At 36.9% G+C, this 6,000-nt stretch overlaps 1 protein-coding gene across 1 annotated transcript in view; it reads left to right on the top strand.

Moving 5' to 3' along the window:
• Positions 1-2,268: 2,268 nt before the first annotated feature.
• The window catches only part of LOC124157778 (kelch-like ECH-associated protein 1B), a 60,813-nt gene continuing 57,081 nt past the window's right edge, over positions 2,269-6,000 (top strand). The window contains exon 1 of the mRNA XM_046532790.1: positions 2,269-2,388. The gene's annotated coding sequence lies outside the window, so the exon portion shown is untranslated. The remainder of the gene's footprint in view (positions 2,389-6,000) is intronic.

Genomic DNA, 6,000 nt, shown 5'->3' with positions numbered 1-6,000 from the left:
CATTGAATCTCATAATTTTAGCTAGCCTATAAAATTTTCCTAAGCTAGTTAAAATTGATGTATGCTATTTAGGGGTCGCACTTACCCCACCTTACCTTAGTTACATTCAACTTTCATTTTAAGAAATCAGGACATCTGATTAAAACTACCAAGACCAAGTTAATGTAAGTGTGATTTTCAAACCGTAAATAAAAGGTTGCCTTATAGGGCTTCATGATGACTTATATAAACTCATAGCCATTATGAAATTACAAGCAGTTAGAAGTGAATGAAAACAGTCTCTGGCATTACTTTATGTAACCATGGTAAAGTAAAGAAAATTTTTATTTGTATTTTCCAACCAATTGCTACCCTGTTAATGGCATAAGTATCAAAACTGTGGTAAGTATAAATAAGGTGTAAATGTGGAACATACGAGGCGAAGTTTTTTTTCCTACATATGTCATCCACATTTAGGGATATCAGGCAACCAAGTCCAAGTCCAAGTATATTTCTCGTTGTTGTTTTCCGCAGTTCCCAGCTTTGCAGCTGTCTCCTGGGCGTTTCGTTTAGTAATGTTGCAGGCAGATTAGTTGATCACGTTTTACAGATTAAAAGAGTCATGGCATAATAATACTGGACAGGGAATTAGGGGATAGGGATATGGGAAGGGTTGAGGGCACATTTGGGGAGGCGGTGTTTTGGTTTCAGCGGAGGTTCGTAGTCCCAAAGATTTTTTAACAGTGCATTATTTGTTTTATCAAATGTAAGGGCAAATTTTTCTAGAGCAGACTTTCAAAATACTCTTATGGTGATGAGAACTTGTTGAAAACAGAGCTTGATTTTGATATTTAGTCATGAAATATCAATAGATAGAGAGAAATAATATATTCCTAAAAATAGGATTAATAGTACAGGGGTGAGGAGTCATATTTTTTGTTTTGCATGAAATCGACATTAACTACTCACTTGGTGCTGAGGCAGATACATATGGGGGGCTCAGGGGGTGCGTGCCCATCCCTTGCGGGGCTGTTTGCATTGCGTAACATTGCAGAACCACAGTAATTTTTTTAAAACCTAAGATGGGATTGCCTTGTATATCTGTATTATAAGTTTAAGTAAAAAGATATATAAACCATACATATGAAAGATGTATAAACCATAATAACCATCGGATTTTGATGGGGCCAGTTTTAAAACGGTAAGAAAATTAATACAATTATTCGTTTGGAGTTTCAGTGCGACGGATTAAATAGTTTAAAAAATATGTTATGCTATGTGGCTGACAAAATCAAATTTCAATTGTCATACTCAAAATTATGTATAGAAACCATAATTACCGATGGATTTTATCGGGAGACATTTTAAAACGTTTATAAAATTAAAAAAAAAATTAGTGTGGAGTTTCAGTGCGACAGAATTAATAGTTTCAAAAATATCCTATGTTTTCTGCCTGACAGTTTGCAAAGACTCAATTTTCTAAATCAACATTATGTCATATAAACAATAATAACCAACGGATTTTGAAGGGACTACTTTTAAAACGATAAGAAAATTAAGACAATTATTCGTGACGAGTTTCAGTGCGACGGATTTAATAGTTCAAAAAATATGTTATCCTTTGTGGCTGACAAATTCAAATTTTCACTTGTCATACTCAAAAATATGTATAAAATCCATAATTACCGAGGGATTTTAACCGAGGGATTCTTAAACTTTGCATGTGACTTAATTATTTGTCATCACGGCAAAAGTAAAGGTAGCTCAAGATATATTTCGCCCCCCCCCCCCCCCCCCCCACCAAGTCAGTATCAGCACAGCCACCTAGAGGTATCAGCATCTTAACATGAGTGCCTGAATAAAACATCAAGGGAATATGACTACACTTAAAACCCTGTTTAATGCCCTACATAGAAGTTAATGCGTAAATTTTAGAAATATCTAACTCTTACTAGGAGGGTAAAAGAGTTTCTACGGCTAATGTTTTATGTATTCTTACTTGTGATATCACGTATGCTCATTTTGAATTTTGTCGCTTTACCGTTTCCTTTTAGTTTGTAGTTGACCTACAAGATGGCCACGTACGTTTCGCCCATAGCGTTAACAGCTCAGCGCTGATTTTACATCGATGATTATTATTTTGGGTGAGTATTGCCAAAAGTCATCACGAAGGAGAATTTCCAGACATTTTTTTTCTTCTGGTTGTATCTAAAACTTTTTATTAACCTCCATTCTTCTTAATAAATGGTGACTTTTATTATCATTTCTCATTTGTTTTTAAATACAGATTGCTGTGCGTTGGTGAACGAGTCAGCTGGTAGAGAATTGTGAAGAGGAAATTTGCTTGGCAATGTGAAGTCATTGCGAATATTGCTCCGGAATTAAACTAAAATGGAACATGTGAAAGAAGTACGTATATTTTTAATATTATATTTTAGTTGAAATGTATCGATTTAGGAATTTATTTTCGATTCTGTCCAATGTTGTTTACTTCATATTTACATCATGGTTTTGCCAGAATAGTCCATCTCAATGTTTAAATAAGCTTTATACTATGGTGAAATAGCCTAATAATCATCTTGAAAGATCAATTTTGCGAAAGGTTATAGTTATTGTGCATGTTTACTTCATGTACTTATACATTTGTTGTTTAAATTGATGCCCTTTTGATCTCTTGTTCTTGTTTCACGATTGGCCTAGTCGCGTTACCTTGGCCCACAGTTTTCCCAACCCACGCATTCATACCAACCCACAAGAGCACAGTCTCTCGCCGCGACCCTGTGACATGAACGACGGTATTTTGACAGACGGTACTAGTTTGTAATATTTATCATTACTCTTTTATGCGTCCATTCATCTCGCTGCTTTTTTGATATATGGCAGACAAGACATCAATACTTAGTACTATATACAGATATTCTGCGAATCGTACCTGATTTACAAGTTACAGGACCTACAATACTTAATATTTTCTTGCCGCGACGCTTTGACTTGACCGACGGTATGAGTTTATAATATTCATCATTACTCTGTTATGCGTCCATTCATCTCGCTGCTTTTTTCATATATGGCAGACAAGACATCAATAATTAGTACTATATACAGATATTCTGCGAATCGTCCCTGATTTATAAGTTACATGACCTGCAATACATAGTAATTTCTCGCCGCGAAGTTGAGACTCGCCGGAAGGTATACCAGTTTAAAAATCATCATTACTCTGTTATGCGTCCATTCATCTCGCTGTTTTTTTCAAATATGGCAGACAAGACATCAATACTTAGTACTATATACAGATATTCTGCAAATCGTCCCTGATTTACAAGTTAAAGGACCTACAATACTTAAAATTTTCTCGCCGCGACGCTTTGACTTGACCGACGGTATGACTTTATAATATTCATCATTACTCTGTTATGCGTCCATTCATCTCGCTCCTTTTGTGATATGTGGCAGACAAGACATCAATACGTAGTACTATAGAAAGATAGTGCGCGAATCGTCCCTGATTTATAAGTTACAAGACCTGCAATACGTAGTATTTTTTCGCCGCGAAGCTGAGACTCGCCGGAAGGTATTCCTGTTAAAAAATCATCATTACTCTGTTATGCGTCCATTCATCTCGCTGCTTTTTTCTTATATGGCAGACAAGACATCAATACTTAGTACTATATACAGATATTCTGCGAATCGTCCCTGATTTACAAGTTAAAGGACCTAAAATACTTAAAATTTTCTCGCCGCGACGCTTTGACTTGACCGACGGTATGACTTTATAATATTCATCATTACTCTGTTATGCGTCCATTCATCTCGCTCCTTTTGTGATATGTGGCAGACAAGACATCAATACGTAGTACCATAGAAAGATAGTCCGCGAATCGTCCCTGATTTATAAGTTACAAGACCTGCAATACATAGTAATTTCTCGCTGCGAAGCTGAGACTCGCCGGAAGGTATACCTGTTTAAAAATCATCATTACTCTGTTATGCGTCCATTCATCTCGCTGCTTTTTTCATATATGGTAGACAAGACATCAATACTTAGTACTTTACTCTGATATTCCGCGAATCGTCCCTGATTTATAAGTTACAAGACCTGCAATACGTAGTATTTTTTCGCCACGAAGCTGAGACTCGCCGGAAGGTATACCTGTTTAAAAATCATCATTACTCTGTTATGCGTCCATTCATCTCGCTGCTTTTTTCATATATGGCAGACAAGACATCAATACTTAGTACTATACTCTGATAATCCGCGAATCGTCCCTGATTTATAAGTTACATGACCTGCAATACATAGTAATTTCTCGCCGCGAAGTTGAGACTCGCCGGAAGGTATACCAGTTTAAAAATCATCATTACTCTGTTATGCGTCCATTCATCTCGCTGGTTTTTTCATATATGGCAGACAAGACATCAATACTTAGTACTATATACAGATATTCTGCAAATCGTCCCTGATTTACAAGTTAAAGGACCTACAAAACTTAAAATTTTCTCGCCGCGACGCTTTGACTTGACCGACGGTATGACTTTATAATATTCATCATTACTCTGTTATGCGTCCATTCATCTCGCTCCTTTTGTGATATGTGGCAGACAAGACATCAATACGTAGTACTATAGAAAGATAGTGCGCGAATCGTCCCTGATTTATAAGTTACAAGACCTGCAATACGTAGTATTTTTTCGCCGCGAAGCTGAGACTCGCCGGAAGGTATTCCTGTTAAAAAATCATCATTACTCTGTTATGCGTCCATTCATCTCGCTGCTTTTTTCTTATATGGCAGACAAGACATCAATACTTAGTACTATATACAGATATTCTGCGAATCGTCCCTGATTTACAAGTTAAAGGACCTAAAATACTTAAAATTTTCTCGCCGCGACGCTTTGACTTGACCGACGGTATGACTTTATAATATTCATCATTACTCTGTTATGCGTCCATTCATCTCGCTCCTTTTGTGATATGTGGCAGACAAGACATCAATACGTAGTACCATAGAAAGATAGTCCGCGAATCGTCCCTGATTTATAAGTTACAAGACCTGCAATACATAGTAATTTCTCGCTGCGAAGCTGAGACTCGCCGGAAGGTATACCTGTTTAAAAATCATCATTACTCTGTTATGCGTCCATTCATCTCGCTGCTTTTTTCATATATGGTAGACAAGACATCAATACTTAGTACTTTACTCTGATATTCCGCGAATCGTCCCTGATTTATAAGTTACAAGACCTGCAATACGTAGTATTTTTTCGCCACGAAGCTGAGACTCGCCGGAAGGTATACCTGTTTAAAAATCATCATTACTCTGTTATGCGTCCATTCATCTCGCTGCTTTTTTCATATATGGCAGACAAGACATCAATACTATATAGTACTAAGTAGGTACAGATATTCTGCGAATCGTCCCTGATTTACAAGTTAAAGGACCTAAAATACTTAAAATTTTCTCGCCGCGACGCTTTGACTTGACCGACGGTATGACTTTATAATATTCATCATTACTCTGTTATGCGTCCATTCATCTCTTTCCTTTTGTGATATGTGGCACACAAGACATGAATACGTAGTACCATAGAAAGATAGTCCGCGAATCGTCCCTGATTTATAAGTTACAAGACCTGCAATACGTAGTATTTTCTCGCCGCGAAGCTGAGACTCGCCGGAAGGTATGCCTGTTTAAAAATCATCATTACTCTGTTATGCGTCCATTCATCTCGCTGCTTTTTTCATATATGGCAGACAAGACATCAATACTTAGTACTATACTCTGATATTCCGCGAATCGTCCCTGATTTATAAGTTACATGACCTGCAATACATAGTAATTTCTCGCCGCGAAGTTGAGACTCGCCGGAAGGTATACCAGTTTAAAAATCATCATTACTCTGTTATGCGTCCATTCATCTCGCTGGTTTTTTCATATATGGCAGACAAGACATCAATACTTAGTACTATATACAGATATTCTGCAAATCGTCCCTGATTTACAAGTTAAAGGACCTACA

The sequence above is a fragment of the Ischnura elegans genome, chromosome 1 (assembly GCF_921293095.1).
Source record: "Ischnura elegans chromosome 1, ioIscEleg1.1, whole genome shotgun sequence".
Lineage (NCBI taxonomy): Eukaryota > Metazoa > Arthropoda > Insecta > Odonata > Coenagrionidae > Ischnura > Ischnura elegans.
This window is presented reverse-complemented; position numbering and strand designations above follow the sequence as displayed.